Source organism: Eurosta solidaginis, chromosome 1, assembly GCF_040869045.1.
Source record: "Eurosta solidaginis isolate ZX-2024a chromosome 1, ASM4086904v1, whole genome shotgun sequence".
Taxonomy (NCBI): Eukaryota; Metazoa; Arthropoda; class Insecta; order Diptera; family Tephritidae; genus Eurosta; species Eurosta solidaginis.
Window position 1 is genome coordinate 356,016,469 of NC_090319.1, and position 21,945 is coordinate 356,038,413.

General features: G+C 36.1%; 1 protein-coding gene across 8 annotated transcripts in view; it reads right to left on the reverse strand.

The window, feature by feature from the left end:
• Ptp99A (Protein tyrosine phosphatase 99A) overlaps nt 1-21,945 on the reverse strand; it is a 272,777-nt gene that overhangs the window by 59,632 nt on the left and 191,200 nt on the right. The window lies entirely within an intron of this gene.

The following is a 21,945-nucleotide window of genomic DNA, read 5'->3' on the forward strand; positions in this document are numbered from 1 at the left end:
GCCAATCTATTACTGACTTTAATCACAAAATAAAAATCTTATATACGTTCCATGAAGCAAAAAGATAACTTATCAAGTAGTATTTGGCTTAACATCTTAGTTACTTTTACCACTTTTCCATGCTCCTCACTCAAAGCATAAAGATGCGGGCTTATAATTAATCTTTTAAGCTCAACAATTGATAAACTAATAACGGGTAAGCTTTTGAACAATGAAATGAAACTTTTACTCTGCACCATTTGGCTTAAAGTTTCTTTAAGTAATAAAGTTTTTACATAAATATTTAGAGAAGAATTATGAAAAAGATAACAGCAGCTGGTTACGTACTTACATACGTATGTACATACGCAGGGCCGGATTAACAAGCAGACAGAATAGGCAGTTGCCTGGGGCCCACCATTTTAGGGGACCCCGAAATATGAAAAAGACTTCTAAAATTTACTTACAAACATAAAATTTTAGAGAGTGAAAGAAAAATATAATCAAGGCCCGTATTACGTGTTACAATCAGTGATCGAAACTCACTTTTTAAATTACAATATCTCTGAAATGGTGGACCGGATTAAAGGCATATTTAAACTAGCGACAAGTAGTACTCCTTAGATCCATAACGTATTATAATTTTTAGAAAAAGTTTGACAGTTGCATAGTTATAGCTTGAGTGAAAATGGTTTTCAGTCACTGATCGTAGCACGTAATACGGGCCCAGAACTGAAAATAAATTTTACTAAAATATATCAAACTCAATTTACCGCATTCAAAAGGCGACGACCGACGAACTAGACAAGGTTCCTAAAAAGTACATTTCCGACTCACTTGACAAATGTAGAAGCCTTCAAGCGGAAATTTTAACTAGAATGATGAATGAGTGAATGAATAATGATGGATGACAATTAAATGAATAACGAGGTTGGGGATTTCCTGATATTTTGCACCTTCGCTGAACTGTCGAATAAAAAACTCCAATATTCAATATTGTAATATGGCCTTTATTTAGCCTACTTTGATGAATTTGCCGAAAGCAAATCGTCGCTGTGCTCACAAAAACAGTTATGTGTTTTTCAGTAAATTTTCAGGAGATCAAAAAAACTTATTTCTGATGTCCATTTGCAAAATTTTGCAAATGTCGTATTTTTAAAATATTTTATGGAAAGTACGTTATTGATGTGTGAAGGAAAAAATCATGTTTTTCAACCCATTACGACGTGATAAATATTTGCGCCGTTTTATAGCTCATAGCTGTTTTCAAACATGATTCAAATTTTCTTTTGGCGGTAGGGACATGCATGCAATTTTTGCCGTTATTTCCCTTAAGCCCCTGGGAGGTGTAGCTTCAAAAATCAGATGTTTGTTGGGATACCCAGGTTTCTGGGTATTCAACAGAGACTGTTTGTTTAGCATTTTATTTCTCTCCCTAATGGGGAGTACTCTCGCATTGTGTTTGTGGTGTTCTGGGGACATAAGAAGATAGCCCACCCAGAGCGGTTCTGAGGGCAGTATTTTGGCAGGCTTGTATTTTCTTCCAGTGCGTAATCTTTAGGCTTGACGACCATATCGGCGACGCGTAGCATGCAATCGGCCGGCCAATTGCTTCGTAAGTAGTAATGAGCGTTTCTTTGTCTTTACCCCAAATACTGCCGGAAAGAGGTTTGAGGATTTTATTACGGCTCTGGATTTTCGGTAAAATACAAAATGTAGATCCTGATCGAACGTAACACCCAAGATTTTAGGGTGTAAGACAGTCGGTAGCGTAATGCCGATGTCGGGATCAAATAGACTATATTGCACTGTGTGGTGGGTGACCACTTTCGCGATCTTTTATGTGGACGTTATCTAAAGAGCTGGTCTGCAGAGCGGATCTTGCTGTGTGTTTAGTATCTTGGATCGCTGCAATGCGGATGTTATGCCGCTTTATGAAATCAACCATCTCCGTGATCTTCCCAGTTAACCCATAGCAGTTTAACTGCAGAATTCTGCAGTGCAACGGGAGAGACGTGGGGGTAAGTGATAGGTGACTACATCTGAGTTGAGTGAGGCCACGACGCAATTGCTGTTGTGGCCCTGGTACTGGACGTCCCTGGGTAAGCATTTGGGTACCCGGTGTAGTTGGCGCAATGAAACCCGTCGGGGGGTTGTCGTCGCTGAGACCAGAACATCTAGGAAAGTGGCATCGTCCAAGGCAGGAGCTGCATCCTGTCCGATGCAACCATCCCTTGCACGTGACACACTGGCAAGACCAAAAGAGATACTTCTAAACCAAAAGAGATATAAAAAAACGGCATATGCAGAAATGTGGGCTCTATATAGTGATAATAAAATATGCAATAAAAAAAATTTGAAGAAAAACACATAACTGTTTTCGTTACCGCAGCGACGAATGTAGAAAGCGACATGTTTAAAATGTAGATAGTGATTTTATTGATATTATTACATTGTGACAATAAAATTTTTATGAAAGATATGTTTGTATTTTTTAATCAAAAAAGAAGGGAACGGACGTGAAAAAAGGGCTCTCAAATTGATGGTTGCCTAGGGCCCCGTTGAGGGTTAATTCCGCCCTGTACATACGGGTATATCGTGAGTAGCAAAAGTTGCAGGGATACTATATGAGGGTGATTTATAAATTGAGACATGTTTTGGCAGTTGGTAGGTGCAATAAAGTTACAGCACACTTTTTGCTGTATAAGATAGCTAGTTAAGTTCATTACAACTTACGGCGGGTATCATATCGAGTTTATTGAAATCAATGATGTGCAAATGATTCTGACAAATTTTATGTAATAAGCAGACAGTTCATTACTATTTCAGAATAAAGCACGATAAAAAATTTAATTTAGACCTGTTAACAGCTGCTCTGTAGAGAAAATCTCTAGTTCAAAACTAGTCCGCTTTTAGCGTATGCGGAACCTTACTTCGCGGCCACCGTGGTATGATGGTAGCGTGCTCCGCCTACCACACCGTATGCCTTGGGTTCGCACCCCGGGCAAAGCAACATCAAAACTTTAGAAATAAGGTTTTTCAATTAGAAGAAAATTTTTCTAAGCGAGGTCGCTCCTCGGCAGTGTTTGGCAAGCGCTCCGAGTATATTTCTGCCATGAAAAGCTCTCAGTGGAAACTCATCTGCCTTGCAGATGCCGTTTGGAGTCGACATAAAACAAGTGGGTCCCGTCCGGCCAATTTGTAGGGGAAATCAAGAGGATCACGACGCAAAATGGAAGAGAAGCTCGGCCTTAGATCTCTTCTGAGGTTATCGCGCCTTACATTTATTTTTTTTTTCGTTGGTGTCGAGACCTCCCGTATTCTACATGCTACTTCTAATACGATTTTATCCGCTTTTTCGATAGTTCCAAATACCATAAATATCTACGTTGGAAATATCAACTTTTTAAGATAGTTCTGATGCAGGTGAAAACTCGAAAAGTTGTAGCTGGTACCTTTCTGATTTTCCGACCTTTGATCGCTTTTTTTAAAGAATAGCCCTGGATCAATCTAACACAACTACGCGATACAAAGTATTTCCGCGTAGAAACCCTTTTAAGCATTGTGCGTCTGTGTACAGGCAATAAGTTTTTCGGATTCCCCAAAATTGCCCTGGGTAAGACTTAGACATGTTTAATACGAATTAGCTCAAACAAAAATTGCTTATCACTGCCTAAATGTACTCTATTGAATATATGGCAAAAAAATTGCCTTCGCGGCACCTGTAAGGGAAGATCTTTAAAGTGTAGAGAAGGAAGGCATGCTCTTAGGCGAAGCTCCTTAAAGCTAGTTGCCGTTTGTTTTTGAAGTGGCATATTTACCAAATATATGTTAACTATGAAATATCACACCCAACGCTGTCGATATATTGAACTAGGGAAAATCTAGTTACTATCAAAAGAGTACCTATTTGATACTTTAGGCCTAGTTAAGAACCAGAAATTGGTACCACTAGTTAGTGCAATCCTTACATGGGATCTTTACAAAAAATACAAAGGTTTTGCGTAGCTCTTGGAAGTTCTTGAGTGCACTGCTGAGCTAGTCCCGTAACGCTTATCAATTATTAGGCTCTTATCAGAGCGCCAAAATGCCTAGGAAGGTAAAGGGATGAAAATTAAAAATTGCGCTTAAATACTTGTCTTATTTTTCTAAACGCAATAAAAATATACATACCCAGCAAAAAATGGCATAAAATAAATGGAAACCGACAAACCATAAACATTATTATAAGGTAAATAGAATACTTCATATGCAGACATAATAATAGTAACTTGGCGCGATATACCCACAGAAGAAATGTGGCCTACATAGCTTCTGTTCCAATTTGCCTCGTAATACTTTCTATGTTTCCTACAAGCTGGCGAGACGGGACCGCGAGCCATATACATTTTCGCTGAGAAGTTTTTCATGGAAGAATACTCTCGGATTGCTTGCCAAACCACTGTCGAGGGACTGCACCACTTAGAAAAACATCTGCTAAAGTCATTTGTTGTTGCTTTTCCCGTGCCATTGACCCAGGACTTTGATATGAGATGTGAGCAAGCTACTACCACAACACAGCGGCTGCTTCAGTATACAAAATACTGAAAGTTGCGAAAGTTACTTATTGACTTACCCTCTTTTATAGAAGTACAGCAGCGAACAGAAAAGTAGTAGAGGCAAATTTTTTCAAACAAATCTTTTGTATTTCCATATTTTAAGAAAAAACATCTATGCATTTTGTAACTGAAACTATGCTAACTAACCTCTAATAAGTTTTCGAAAGTATTCGAGAAAGTTTAACGAAAATTTTGAGCATTTTATTCGCAGTTGTTTATGCAGTTTTGTACTCTAATCAATTTTAGGTTAACAAAATACAAGTCAGGTTTCTCACAAAATTCGCATTAATTTTGGACATTTTTTTCTAAGGGTGCTTATGATTTTCTTAAGTTAGAAAAAAAATGCTTTTACAATTCGTGTGGAGGAAAATCTAAAACATTTCCAAAAATAATTAATACGCATTTTGAGAGATACCTTACTTGGATTTAGTTAGACTAAATTTAATTGCGATACAAACCTGCATAACTAGAAAATTTCATTCCGTTTTACTGACATTTTGCTTTACCAGATTTTGCGAGGAAAATCACAAGAACAAGCAGTCAGCTGATGGGATAACACCAACTTGTACTGAATTCGCATTGGTTTCAGGTACAAAATTCATAGAAGTTTTTTCTTAAAATGTCGAAAATACAAAAGAAAATTAGGCACTTTATTGACGAAATTTGATAAAAACTGCCATTGCTATTTTTCTGTTGACTGCTGTAGGTATGAAATAAGTGGGTATATTTAAGAAAATGCGTATCATTTGTGCTAATAATCGTAAGAATGTCAACACAAAATTGTTTCTTGGAACAAAACATTGTATTTTTTTTATATTTTTATATGCCTAACATATATTTACATATGTAGTAAGTTCGTTGATATATAAATAAATATTTGATAAGCATGTTTAAGTGTCTTTATAGCTTCGTGGAAATATTATGGAAAATATTTTATGTCCTCAAAATAATAAAATATTATTTTGTTTAAATTTGAAGTAGGCGTGGTCCATACCCGCTTTTGATCGGATCTATATTGTGACGAATATTAGTATCACTAAGCGATACTACCATCACTAAGCCGATACTAAGCAGTATGTACGTAAACAAATCAATCATCATCTACACACATACATACAAGGCAACTAAGCTATACTCATAAACACATGTAATCATCAGCAGAAGTAGTAATCACATATACACACGCATATGGCTATGCGAGAGATTATAAACTACAAATATAAATGTACATATATGGCTGGTAACCAAGCATGAAGTTCGCCAAGTTACTAGACCTTAGGAGAAATGGGTGGACGGAACAGATAGTATAAAAGGAGCGAAAGCTGAGTAGTCAGTTATCAGTTCAATTTAAACACGCTATCAGTTGCGAAGTGAAGTTTAATTGTGAAGTATAATTGAACTACTCCCAACGTAGTCTAATAAAGACCATTTTGCAATACAGAATATTGGAGTGATTTATTCAACAGTTTAGCGATTCGAACGTTAGCATAAGGGGCAAATAAGCAGAATTTCCCGAAATTCGTTACAATATGTATATAATATCAAGGACATCATCATAAAATCGGTTTAAGCTAAGTACCGATCTTTTATAGCATCGTTGACGATCGCAGTTTATGCTCCAGTTATAGTGTTAATGGACTGAACTTTGTTGATCTTAAAAATGTAGATCAACGGCACTTAGTAAAGTATCGGGAAAACGTATCGCGGTAAAGTATCGATACTTTACACAGTACTTGGAAAAAAATGCTTCGAGTACGAAATACTCGAGTAGTATCGATACTACTCGCTCAGTACTCGTATCGTTCTATCACTACGTCCATTCACTAAGAACTCATCGTGTACGAGGCCAAGACGAAGAATGATTGACCTAATCGTCTGAGCGGTTAAGCTTGTTTGAAGCTGTGTTTCTTGCTCTCAAAAATTTAGAACGCATTGCTTTTATTATTACAGTTTGCATAATAAAATCAGAAGAATTTCATCAAAACATTATAATCTAAGTTTCAGGCGAAATGTGAAACATTGTATGGTTGATTCATGCTTTTGACGATATCATATAAGGGCACCGAAGATGAATAAGGATAATAAATTCTTAATTTTAGTATATTTTAACTTTAGTATATCTTATTTAAATTTATGCAAGTACTACGTATCGTTGGGTCCATGTTAGAAACGAGGACGCGCGTAAAAAAGTTCGGAAAATAAAATTAAATATTTTAAGGCCATTTTCGCTATCTTGGGCTTCTGCTTACTGGCCTTTTCACTTGACAGAAATCGTTCTTTCAATTGAAATTGCAGTTATTTTTAACTGGATGTGGTAATAACGGCCCTATGAGTTTATGGAGCACTGTGATTCATTCGCGTAACATAGTTTGTGATATCATTTTGTGTTTAATTTTTGGAATTTAAAATATTAAAATGCTAACCCAGCGAATAGGTTAAACAAAAAATTCGAAAATATTTATGGTTTTGGAGTAAGAGACCAAGATAAAAATTCATAACCAGTCATATTTTAAATTTATTAAAATTTCTATGCTAGAATGAATGATTCAGCATTAAAGTTTTATGCTCCGATTATCATATTTTTTTCCCATGAACAATAGACCGGCTATTCTTGATATAAAAATTAGCATTACAAATATACATGCATACATTAACGCACTTATGCAAAGCTTTAGGGTGATCCGAAATTTGAAAAAGGAATAAGTGAAAAAAGTGCCCAAAGTTAAAATTATCTTAAGTGGCAGTTTCAAAGGATGGCTCAGAATGTTGAGCATTACCTTATCCATTTTCGAGAAAGCAAGGGATATATAGGGAAATAAATATAATAAAGTTTGGTGGAAACCCTAGGTGGAAACCACACTTAAAATATTGCTATAGAAACACTACGTGAAATAACTTTCGACTGATATTAGTTCTAGCATATCTTATTTTAGTATTATAAAAATAGGTGTCAACATTGTAAACACTCTCAGGCAAAAACGCCTACGAAAATGAATGTGAATTATTACCCATATAAAGATCTTCATTCAAACGGGATAAGCCGTCATTGACAGCCAACATACGGTGTCAAATAGCTTTATTGATAATAAAAATGAAAAGCTCACATAAAAAATGCTAAAGAAAAATTATAAATCGACAAATTTTTGATGGATAACATGTTGATAAAATGCCGACTACAAAGTAGTAACACTCCGAAACTATTTGATAACATATCGATAAATTTTCGATAATTCTTTGCTAACAAATCGATAACATTTGGACAACTGTTTGCTGACAAGTTAATAACTTACCTAAGCGATAGTAAATTGATAATTTTTCTATAACAAACCGATAACTGTTGATAAAATATGAGTAACTCATTGATAGTCTTTGTTATGTGAAACAAATAAGGAGGGCTAAGTCGGGGTTTGGAGACAAAATAAGGGAAAATCACCATTTAGCAAAATGAACCTAGGGTAACCCTGGAATGTGTTTGTATGACATGGGTGTCAAATGGAAGGTAGTAAAGAGTATTTTAGAAGGTAGTGGGCCATAGTTCTCTAGATGGACACCTTTTCGAGATGTCGAAATAAAGGTGGTCACCCCCGGTCCACCTAGAATGTGTTTGTACGATATGGGTATCAAATGAAAGGTGGTAATGAGTATTTTAAAAGAGAGTGGGCCTTAGTTCTATAGGTGGACGTCTTTTCGAGATATCGCCATAAAGATGGACCAGGTGTGACTCCAGAGTGTGTTTGTACGATATGGATATGAAATTAAAAGTATTAATAAGGGTTTTAAAAGGGAGTGGCCCTTAGATGTATATGTGAAGGCGTTTTCGAGATATCGTCCAAAATGTGGACCAGGGTGACCCAGAACATCATCTACGGGTACCGCTAATTTATTTATATATGTAATACCACGAACAGTATTCCTGCCAAGATACCAAAGGCTTTTGATTTCGCCCTGCAGAACCATTTCATTTTCTTCTACTTAATATGGTAGGTGTCACACCCATTTTACAAAGTTTTATATAAAGTTATATTTTGCGTAAATAAACCTATCTAATTACCATGTTTCATCTCTTTTTTCATATTTGGTATAGAATTATGGATTTTTTTTCATTTTTCGTAATTTTCGATATCGAAAAAGTGGGCGTGGTCATAGAAGGATTTCGGCCATTTTTATACCAAGATAAAGTGAGTTCAGCTAAGTACGTGAACTAAGTTTAGTAAAGATATATCGATTTTTGCTCAAGTTAACGTGTTAACTGCCGAGCGGAAGGACAGACCGTCAACTGTGTATAAAAACTGGGCATTGCTTCAATCGATTTCGCCCATTTTCACAAAAACAGTTATCGTCATAGAATCTATGCCCCTACCAAATTTCACAAGGATTGATAATTTTTGTTCGACTTATGGCATTAAAAGTATTCTAGACGAATTAAATGAGAAAGGGCGGAGCCACGCCCATTTTGAAATTTTCTTTTATTTTTGTATTTCGTTGCACCATATCATTACTGGAGTTGAATTTGGACATAATTTACTTATATACTGTAAACATATTAAATTTTTTGTTAAAATTTGACTTAAAAAACATTTTTTTTTTAAAGTGGGCGTGTTCGTCATCCGATTTGGCTAATTTTTACTTATCACACATATATTAATAGAACTAACGTTCCTGCCGAATTTCATGTTGATATCTTCAACGACTGACAAACTACAGCTTGCAAAACTTTTAAATTACCTTCTTTTAAAAGTAGGCAGTGCCACGCCCATTGTCCAAAATTTTACTAATTTTCTATTTTGCGTCATAAGGTCAATGCATCTACCAAGTTTCATCGCCTTATCCGTCTTTGGTAATGAATTATCGCACTTTTTCCATTTTTCGAAATTTTCGATATCGAAAAAGTGGGCGTAGTCCGATTTCGTTCATGTTAAATAGCGATCAGAGATGAGCACCCAGAAACCTACATACCAAATTTCATCAATATACATCAAAATTTACTCAAGTTATCGTGTTTGCGGACGGACGGACAGACGGACGGACATGGCTAAATGAATTTCTTTTTTCACCCAGTTCATTTTGATATATAGTAGTCTATATCTATCTCGATTAATTTATGCCGTTACGGATTACCGTTACGCGAACAAAGTTAATATACTCTGTGAGCTCTGCTCCGCTGAGTATAAAAATGCTTATTAAAACTGCTTAACATATTGATCTTGCCTATATCTCGTCGCGTTATCGATCTATAACAAACCGAAAACTTATCTATAATAACCCATTAATACTTCGATAACAAATAGGAAACATAACCTTCGGTTTGAGTTCTACCTTCTCTTTTATCTTGGGATTTGACTTTTAATCTGTAATTTTCTCTCCCCTCTCTTTCTTTTCACTTCTCCTCTTCTTTCCTTGGTTGGCTTTAGCTTTTGACGATAATCATAAGCACCGCTATTATCTTCGACATCATTATTAAATTCTTATTTTCTTTCTCCTCTTCTGTTTCATCATCTTTCCATTCACTTCTTTCACATTGCTTGTCACCTTTCTCCTTTAAATATATATCATCGATTTGGTTTTCTGTCTTCGTTAATTTCAATTTGTTGATTTGCTCATCGGTTTCGCTCAAATTAACTCTACCGAACACATTGTTCCCATATTTTACTACAGTGTAGTGACTACACCTACACTTACATTCTATATTCTAACATATAGCATATCATTTCCTAAGACTACGTGTGCACTACGCTTCCGCTTATTACATTCTGGATTTCCACATACCGTGAGCAAAGGCGCCTACACATAAAAAATAATACAGGTGACAATCTTGTAAAAACTTTCACAGTGGAAGCAACTTAATAGAAACCCTGCAGCGAATCGCACTAGTTGTGACGGCTTCCATTTCTTCTGCAAGGTAATATTCAGTTACACCCGAGTATACATAAATTTCCTTGCTTGTTATAATATATGTATATCAACATGGGCGTAAGTACTACAATTTGGCTCTCTATTTTTTCTGTATCACCCTAATGTTATGTTCATGCGCCCTAAAAAACGACAACAAACTTACGTGAACCAATTTCCGCGCTTCTTCTTTTTATATTGCGTATCATCTAAAAGTGACGCCCGCTTTTCTGTCATTTTGACGAAAGTGTTGAACGAAGGAATTTTTGAGTGTATTCAAGTTTCTTTTTTAATAAGTACATGTGTAATAATGTCAAAGCTTAATAATTTTCTAAAATAAGCACTCTTCAATATTTTCCAACTTGTTAAATGAGCTTTTCATCACTAAATTTAACACACTAGGACTATTTGTAAATTTTTAATTTGCACTGTATATATTCTAAATTCACGCACTAATTAGAAGTTATGTATGTAGGTACTCTGATGAATCCGCGCGAAAAGTTGTATATTTTTACAGGAAAACATTGCATCACCGCACGCCCAACATAGAAACACAAAGCAAACGGGAAAACCTAGGCAACTCGTAGAAGAATAAATAAACACTAAAGTTTACACGACGCGTTCGCATTTCCAAATGTTACCAGTTATTTGGCGAGAAAAATCAAAAAGTCACATTTATTTACAACTCTTTACATACATGTACACAACCATATAAAATATATATATACATATATATTAGGGTGGGTAAAATTTATTGTTGAAAAGGCACATCCAGTTTCTGAATCTATGGGTGATACTGAGTAATATTGTCCATGGGACCACAGGTCTGAAATGAATTTCGAGCCTCCCTAATTTTGCTGGAAAATTTTATATCCCAATCCGAATAGCGGCTCTCACAAATAAAATACATGAAAATAAATGTGAAATTCCGATTCGGATTGGGATATAAAATTTTCTAACAAAATTAGGGAGGCTCGAAATTCATTGCAGACCTATGGTCCCATGGACAATATTACTCAGTATGACCCATAGATTCAGACACTTGTTGTGCACCAGAAGTTTTTTCCTCATTTTCTCCCATAAAATTTGACCCGCCCTAATATATATATATATAATATATATACTAGGGTGGGTCAATAAATCACGTGGTCTATAAATAATTTCAAGATATGAAGAATAAGAACCAGCTTAACTGCTGTGCCGAGATCGGATAACTCAGCTGCAGAACACGAAGAAGGAACTTGCTCAGCTGTTTCATCTGGTAGCCTGCACCTCCACACTTTCTACCACTAACGAGCTCGAATTTATGGGATTCAAGGAGTTGAGCAGAGCAAATTATAGTATCTTAATCTCAAGTGTCAACCTCACAAAAGGAGGGGTTGGATGACTTAGAAAGTTTATCGTGGACATATCTAACCGTACCTGACATTGTCAGAATAACAACCTTATGATGCTAATTTCCGGAACACACAAGATAGATAACCGGTAAAATAACCACCAACATCGTCACATCTCGCTAGAACATAAGAGATGAGCTTAAAACTATAAGCATGGGACTTTCGAAAGCTATGCCCTGTTAGTACACCCACCATGAGGCTTAAGTATTCCCTCTTCAAAGATATGATCAACTTTGTAAGATTTATATCGTAAGACTTGTACATGATGCTAAAGATTTTAAATCCTCCCACTGCAAAGCACGCCTTTCCGGTTTTATTGGATCAGGACGTTTACCGTATATGCATCTAGTAAGTCGCCTCCTTTGCCAACTCATCGGCCTTTTCATTACCTTTTATCGCCTTACGACCGGGAATTTTATAAAGATGTACATTCCTTGCCGAGAGAATAATCTCACACATTTGGTTCGCCAAACAGGACACTTCTGGTTTGGGCGGTTTTCTTACTATGTATCCCGTTGGTAGTTCACCTAACGTCGGATAGCTAGCAATGTACATTCCGAAGAGCCTGATGCATTAGGGAGCCAATTGTTGGGTGACATTCATCACTTTGCATGACGTGGATGACGAAAAATATATGTACATATATACATGCCATGAGTTTTACTGGGCTCGTTCCGCAATTGGTTGATGACCAGCAGCCAATGTATTGGCGCGGATCCCAGTTGTTAAGGCTGGATGTACTTCAGTCGAGTTGAGAGTGTGCTTGACTACCAATTTCGATGCCTTATTGTAAGCCACGGCAATGTCAAAAACGACACTTGGAGCATATTACTGCTATTCGCAGGCTTTTCTCTATGTTTATGACGACCAATGCAATACAATCTTCATTGACTTGGGAAGATTGCATCGTACATAATTGACTTTATGTACATATATTAATCGTTCTGGGGTTACGAGAAGAAAAGATGTTAAACAGTTGCGATGTATGCAACACTCAATAATTTTTGTTTAGGTATCTAACAATTATTCCAGAATTGCCTACTGACGTGAAGATGCGCCTTAAAAGACCCTTAACTGGGGGTGCAAAACTATCGATAGTGGCGTCATTCGATATTTTCGATAGTTTAAAAAATGCTATCCATAGTTCTGATGCCATCATATTGCAAATTTTAACTTACTTCAATGTGAATATTATATGCATTATTATGACGTTAAATTAGACTTAATACATATAACAATACAATAAGTCAATGTGCTATCAAATTTTAGTACGGGCCCGATAATCCAATCAAAAGTTATAGGCATAAATTAAATTTTTCAAATGTCATTTTTATTTTATTTTCTCGGACACAAGCGAGATTTTCGAGATTCGAGAAATCGAAAACTCGGTTTCTCTCGATATTCTCAAATCTTGAAATATGTACTTAAAAAAGCTCGCGAGCTTTTCCACGTTAATTTGGCAGAAGTATATGTATACCTTAGTAAATCGACTATTGCCTCAAAAAGAATCGATGTTTCCTCAAAAATAAATCTATGGATAGTACCAGCGATAGTCTGCAGTTAAACACTTAACTACCACTAACTAAGGGTAGTCGCATTAAGATTAAGATGATCGAAATTAATACAAATAAAATTACCTATCAAATGATATACGAGTGAAGTTCCAGGCATAAATGGTTTCGCTTTTACTGACGAAACACAAAAATTTGTTCTGAAAAATTACTGTTTTTCCTAGCTTTGACCTCAATGAGGCACATGTTAACATTATCGGATTGGCCTGTAACTTTGCAATAATCATTTTCTGATCTATTGGCATATTTTAGGAGGGTGCCCCGAAAGATAGAACAAAAATTAAAATTCACCATATACCTTGTAACCACCCTAATATACACACATGTGTCAATATAAACTACAAATATTTTCAGGTAGCGACCGGTCGCAGGCATAATAAAAGCACACCCCGATGTCATGAGAAAAACAAAACAAAATAAAATTTAGTATATAAACAAACTACGCAAAAATGGAAACGCACGCAACATAACAACAACAAAAAGAATAAATAATAATAAGCTGGCATAGTGCATAAATACAAAAACCTTTTTCAACAACAAAATTTGGCTTTTGACGCCAATTTATCTGACACCAACTAACTATAGAGGACGCTAAATGATTATCAAACACTGTGGGGCGCGTGCGGTGATTTTCGTGTGCACTGACTATATTGAATACATATGTACATGTATACAGGTAAATTGTATAAAGTTAGCACTAAGTCGTCGTAATAATATCACGCGCGGCGCAAATTTAAAATTTAATCTAACACGCTCCACATGGATTTTAGAACTGATCATAGCTCGATACACTGGGTGCTAATAATGGTCTCAAAATATGTGAGGAGAGAGTAAATTAATTGAAACTTATCTAAGGAAAATACTCTGCTCAGTATGTGCTCCCAAGTTATTAAAAAGATTGTAGAGAAAATGTGTTAGTGCGAGGGTGGGAGGAATACTACAGGGCGACAACAAAGTACCAAGTATATTATATAGGCTCTCTTTCGTTTACAGTACGTCTGTATGTATGTAAGTGGTACATATATGTATTTATATAAGTACATATATATGTAAAATGTATCTTATAACTTATACTAGGGGGACTCATGTAACCGTATAAATGCCTTATAAAGTGTGTAAACGTATAAATTTACCTAGTTTACGCACGAGCTGTCAAATTTTGTATGAAAAATCATTTACACAATTTGTATAAATTTACGCGCACATTTCATTGTGTAAACGCGGTAAACTCAAAGGAATGCAACCTTGCAGACATTACAGCAGGCATTTTCATCAAAAATTTCCAACATCAGCAAGTAAAGGCGTTTTAGTTTTGATTTTTCACTTAGTCTTGGCATTTTTTAATTTGTATAACAATCAAAAAATGTTGTTCGGCAATAATACAGCTGATAAACAATCAAGTTTATCAAGAGTATTACTAGGTGCGTTCATATAACAGCGTGTGTAAATGGATAAAATTTTACACCTTATAAGTTTATATGCTATCATGAGTCCCCCTACTAGCAATTCTTGTTTGTTTGTATAGCCGAACGATTTCGGGAACGGCTCAACCGATTTAAATTAAATGTGGCACAGAGATAATGTATCACCTTCTAAGACTTTCTACCTAGGTGCTGCCTCTCAGAATGTTTCACAAGGTTGCCACCTATTCGAAATTAAAAAAAAAATTGCATGATATGGGTATCAAACGAAAGGTATTTCACTCCGCATTACAATAGGGACATCTTGGAGTAGGGTTGCCATTTAGGGTTGCCACCTATTCGAAAAAAAAAATTTGCATTAGATATGTCGATATGGGTATCAAACGAAAGGTATTTCACTCCGCATTACAATACGGACATTTTTGAGTAGGGTTGCCATTTAGGGTTGCCACCTATTCAAAATTAAAAGTAAAATTGCACGGGATATGCCGATATGGGTATCAAACGAAAGGTATTTCACTCCGCATTACAATAGGGATATTTTTTAGTAGGGTTGCCACCTATTCGAAATTAAAAAAAATTTGCATTAGATATGCCGATATGTGTATCAAACGAAAGGTATTTCACTACGCACTACAATAGGGACATTTTTGAGTATGGTTGCCATTTAAGGTTGCCACCTATTCGAAATTAAAAAAAGAAATGTTGCCAGCACAAAGAAACGTTGCCGAGCAAAGCTCGGTCGCCCATGTACTAATAATAGTTCACCTTAGTTCTAAAGTGTTTTGTACATAATTAGTTGGTAATTTATTTTCATTCTCATTTTAGTTTACATAGGCTATTGGACACTATCGAGCAAAACATGTTGAACAAATCACATTTTATTAAAACTTTTTTTTTTACTAACAATTGCTTTTTGTTTTTATCGGCCGCTCGAATCGAACCTTGAATTCTTTTTTACTGTTTAGTGTGCTCCTTTTACTTTGACAGTTATGGTGAAATGTTTTGTTCGTTTTGAGTAGACAGATATCAGAACAACTTAAGTTCACACATGAAATTTTTTAAGATTTTGGCATTGTAAGGGCGAAATTAAAAATTATAACAAGTCGCGTTTGAGCCTTTTAAGGTCTAAAGTCGAAAATTCTCCACAAGTCTAGCTTGCAGTATTTCTTCGCGTCGTCCTAGATAAGTGATAAACGTAGCAAATATATAATTAGCACGGATTTGGGTCTCGGATTTTTCATAAACCTGTCTACTCAAAATGAAGAGATGTATTCCCTCCAATAACTTAAGATAAACTGAACCTTCTAGACCATCCCGCTCGGCCTAAAATCGCTTGGGAGGTTAGCGCCTTTTGCATTTATTTATTTTTATAAATGACAGATAAGCAACGAATCAGTCGTCAAAGGTCTTACTTTGCAAATTTTCTACATTTGACATCTCTCAGCCACGTCGCATTCTTAATTTTAGCCATTTATAGCAACGCAATGCAATGTTGTTAGTTGACAAGCTTATATTATTTTTATAATGAAAGCTACACTTCTATCGCTGAATAAAATGATTGATGTCAGTTGTTGTGTCTGCCTCTACTCCACATATGAACGTGATATTTGTGGAAAATGCAGTATTGTATCTGTTTAAGCCATTAGTAGTAACTAAATTTTGATTTTCTTCTATAACCATAGTAATATTTGAAATTCTAATTAATTACTTTCTGGAGTTTTTCGTTTGCGATGCGTTTAACTTCCAGCTTTTGTAAAACTTAACAAGTAGCGCAACTAACAGCTGATCGCTTAAAATTAGCACACACAAAAATACATCACTAATGGCCGTATTACGAAAATTTCGAAGGAAATTCAAGTTAAATTTCTAGACAGATATAAACTGTGATAATTTTGAATATGTAGCATTTAGTACACCTTATTTTCAGTAATTAAAAGAAAATGCTTGCTTATATTCAAGTATTTAATTCTTTTTTCTACATTTATCTTAAATATTGATATAAAGATTGAAGGTATATTGATGCAGTGCAACTCTGCTGTTCCTGCGGTTCTTCATTCCACTTCATTCGACTGCCTTCTTTCACTGCCTTCCACTCTATTCGCAACATAACCTCAATTTAAGCTACCAAGCTATATAGTAAACAATGCTTCCAGCAGTTAAGCTACATTTTTTTTCAACGTAGAGTTTTATGTGATTGATAACAATTAATTCCCTCTACATAATTAACAAGTAAGGAAGGCTAAGTTCGGGTGTAACCGAACATAACATACTCAGTTGAGAGCTATGGAGACAAAATAAGGAAAATCAATCTGGGGTAACCCTGGAATGTGGTTGTATAACATGTGTATCAAATGAAAGGTATTAAAGAGTATTTTAAGAGAGAATAGGCCATAGTTCTATGGATGAACGCCATTTAGGGATATCGCCATAAAGGTAGACCAGGGCTGACTCTAGAATTTGTTTGTACGATATGGGTATCAAATGAAAGGTGTTACTGAGCATTTTAAGAGGCAGTGGGCCTTAGGTCTATCGGTGGACGCCTTTTCGAGATGTCCCCATTAAGGTGGACCAGGGGTGATTCTAGAATGTGTTTGTACGATATGGGAATCAAATGAAAGGTGTTACTGAGCATTTTAAGAGGGAGTGGGCATTAGGTCTATAGGTGGACGCCTTTTCGAGATATCGCCATTAGGGTGGGCCAGGGGTGACTCTAGAATGTTTGTACGGTATGGGTATCAAACGAAAGGTGTTACTGAGCATTTTAAGAGGGAGTGGGCATTAGGTCTATAGGTGGGCGCCTTTTCGAGATATCGCCATTAGGGTGGGCCAGGGGTGACTCTAGAATGTGTTTGTACGATATGTGCATCAAACGAAAGGTGTTACTGAGCATTTTAAGAGGGAGTGGGCATTAGGTCTATAGGTGGACGCCCTTTCGAGATATCGCCATTAGGGTGGGCCAGGGGTGACTCTAGAATGTTTGTACGATATGGGTATCAAACGAAAGGTGTTACTGAGCATTTTAAGAGGGAGTGGGCATTAGGTCTATAGGTGGACGCCTTTTCGAGATATCGCCATTAGGGTGGGCCAGGGTGACTCTAGAATGTGTTGGTACGATATGGGTATCAAATGAAAGGTGGTAATGAGTATTTTAAAAGGGAGTAATCCTTAGTTCTATAGGTGGACGCCTTTTCGAGATATCGCCATAAAGCTGGACCAAGGGTGACTCTAGAATGTTTGTACGGTATGGGTATCAAACGAAAGGTGTTACTGAGCATTTTAAGAGGGAGTGGGCATTAGGTCTATAGGTGGACGCCTTTTCGAGATATCGCCATTAGGGTGGGCCAGGGTGACTCTAGAATGTGTTTGTAAGATATGGGTATCAAATGAAAGGTGGTAATGAGTATTTTAAAAGGGAGTAATCCTTAGTTCTATAGGTGGACGGCTTTTCGAGATATCGCCATTAGGGTGGGCCAGGTGTGACTCTAGAATGTTTGTACGATATGGGTATCAAACGAAAGGTGTTACTGAGCATTTTAAGAGGGAGTGGGCATTAGGTCTATAGGTGGACGCCTTTTCGAGATATCGCCATTAGGGTGGGACAGGGGTGACTCTAGAATGTTTGTATGATATGGGTATCAAACGAAAGGTGTTACTGAGCATTTTAAGAGGGAGTGTACATTAGGTCTATAGGTGGACGCCTTTTCGAGATATCGCCATTAGGGTGGGCCAGGGGTGACTCTAGAATGTTTGTACGATATGGGTATCAAACGAAAGGTGTTACTGAGCATTTTAAGAGGGAGTGGACATTAGGTCTATAGGTGGACGCCTTTTCGAGATATCGCCATTAGGGTGGGCCAGGGTGACTCTAGAATGTGTTTGTACGATATGGGTATCAAATGAAAGGTGGTAATGAGTATTTTAAAAGGGAGTAATCCTTAGTTCTATAGGTGGACGCCTTTTCGAAATATCGCCATTAGGGTGGGCCAGGTGTGACTCTAGAATGTTTGTACGATATGGGTATCAAACGAAAGCTGTTACTGAGCATTTTAAGAGGGAGTGGGCATTAGGTCTATAGGTGGACGCCTTTACGAGATATTGCCATTAGGGTGTGCCAGGCGTGACTCTGGAATGTTTGTACGATATGGGTATCAAACGAAAGGTGTTACTGAGCATTTTAAGAGGGAGTGGACACTAGGTCTATAGGTGGACGCCTTTTCGAGATATCGCCATTAGGGTGGGCCAGGGGTTACTCTAGAATGTTTGTACGATATGGGTATCAAACGAAAGGTGTTACTGAGCATTTTAAGAGAGAGGGGGCATTAGTTCTATAGGTGGACGCCTTTTCGAGATATCGCCATTAGGGTGGGACAGGGGTGACTCTGGTATGTTTTTGTACGATATGGATATCAAATTAAAGGTATTAATGAGGGTTTTAAAAGCGAGTGGCCCTTAGATGTATATGTGAAGGCGTTCTCGTGATATCCACCAAAATGTGGACCAGGTGATCCAGAAAATCATCTGTCGGGTACTGCTAATTTATTTATATATGCAATACCACTAACAGTATTCCTGCCAAGATTCCAAGGGCTGTTGATTTCGCCTTGTAGAACTTTTTCATTTTCTTCTACTTAATATGGTAGGTGTCACACCCATTTTACAAAGATTTTTCCAAAGTTATATTTTGCGTCAACAAACCAATCCAGTTACCATGTTTCATCCCTTTTTTCGTATTTGGTATAGAATTATGGCATTTTTTTCATTTTTCGTAATTTTCGATATCGATAAAGTGGGCGTGGTTATGGTCAGATTTCGCCCATTTTTTATACCAAGAAAAAGTGAGCTCAGGTAAGTACGTGGGCTAAGTTTAGTAAAGATATATCGGATTTTGCTCAAGTTATTGTGTTAATGGCCGAGCGGAAGGACAGACGGTGGACTGTGTATAAAAACTGGGCGTGGCTTCCACCGATTTCGCCCATTTTCACAGAGAACAGTTACCGTCATAGAATCTATGCTCCTACCAAATTTGAGAAGGATTGGTAAATTTTTGTTCGACTTATGGCAATAAAAGTATTCTAGACAAACTAAATGAAAATGGGCGGAGCCACGCCCATTTTGAAATTTTCTTTTATTTTTGTATTTTGTTGCATCATATCATTACTGGAGTTGAATTTTGACTTAATTTACTTATATACAGTAAAGATATTAAATTTTTTGTTAAAATTTGAATTTAAAAAAATTTTTTTTTTAAAAGTGGGCGTGTTCTTAATCCAATTTTGCTAATTTTTATTTAGCACATATAGAGTAATAGTAGTAACGTTCCTGCCAAATTTCATCATGATATCTTCAACGACTGCCAAATTACAGCTTGCAAAACTTTTAAATTACCTTCTTGTAAAAGTGGGCGGGGCCACGCCCATTGTCCAAAATCTTACTAATTTTCTATTCTGCGTCATAACATCAACCCATCTACCAAGTTTCGTCGCTTTATCTGTCTTTTGTAATGAGTTATCGCACTTTTTCCGTTTTTCGAAATTTTCGATATCGAAAAAGTGGGCGTGGTTATAGTCCGATATCGTTCATTTTAAATAGCGATCTGAGATGAGTGCTCAGGAACCTACATACCAAATTTCATCAAGATACCTCAAAATTTACTCAAGTTATCGTGTTAACGGACGGACGGACGGACGGACGGACGGACGGACATGGCTCAATCAAATTTTTTTTCGATCCTGTTTATTTTGATATATGGAAGTCTATATCTATCTCGATTCCTTTATATATGTACAACCAACCGTTATCCAATCAAACTTAATATACTCTGTGAGCTCTGCTCAACTGAGTATAAAAAATTTGAATACTTTGTAAAAAATTCAATTAGTTCGACGTCAGGACTGACAAGGCGTCAGCTATTTCGATTATACTTTGCTGATCTCTTCAAACTAGTTTCTCTCGGTATCCCAATGGAGCGTTTTTTTTTTAATTTTTCTTAAAGTATTAAAAAAACTAGAAATTACTTAAAAAATGTTTTCACACATAAGTAGTGTACTACCCGTTTAAAAATAGCTAATAGAAAAATATGTTTATGTTGTTGAAAGTATTATTTCTAATGCCATTCTTTTCGCATACCAAACATAATGAGGTGTCAATTCGTTAGAGATATTCAAACGGAAGTGGTGATTACCACAGTCGTCATCCCTAGTTAAAAATCTATAGTTAAGCTTTCAACAAATCCTATCATTAAAAGTAGTGGAATCTAGTACAGAATAGGTTTTCAATTTAAAATCGATACCTTTTCTAGAATTTGAAAAACGAGCATGATAATTAATTTTTTTTTAAAATATTTTTCATAATTTCTTATGTGAACGAATCAATAATTTTGCTCTCCACTGTACATATTTACCACATTTTGCTCTCAGCGAATGCTAGCACTCATTATTCCATTGTGGTCGTATTTAATAATGCAGAAAAGTGTTTGCATGTTAAGTGTTTAGGGGAAAACTATTTTCATGAAAGTACTTTTAAGTATGTAAGTATGCATATTTAAGTGCAATCATATTTGTATGTATAAATTATGTATGTGAATAGACGATTTTGATATTATGAATGACGTCAATGCATTTTTTGTATAATTTTTTTTGTATACAATCAATCCGTCAGCTTGTTAAATCAGTTGTTTCATATAAAGTGGGCAATCCCCACTGCCTGAAAATTGTTTTTATGTAGACACGTTATATAACTAGTATAATTTCGACTCGAGAAATTGTAAGAAAACTACAGTAGTAATCGACACGAGAATGATTAGAGAACTATAGCAAAATCAATTCACAATAGGATCCTATTAGAGAAATACATTAAAGTTCGATTGGAGAACTTAATTTTTCTAGATTTGATAATTAGGTCCATTTTATTTGAGAACGCTTTGGTCTCCAGGGTTTCTCGAGTAGTCCTCTAACATTAGATATTCGCTTACAAAGGTATTTAACTTATCTCCCTCTAATTATACTCAGTTGAGCAGAGCTCACAGAGTATATTAATTTTGTTCGCATAACGGTATCCCGTAACGGCATAAACTAATCCAGATAGATAT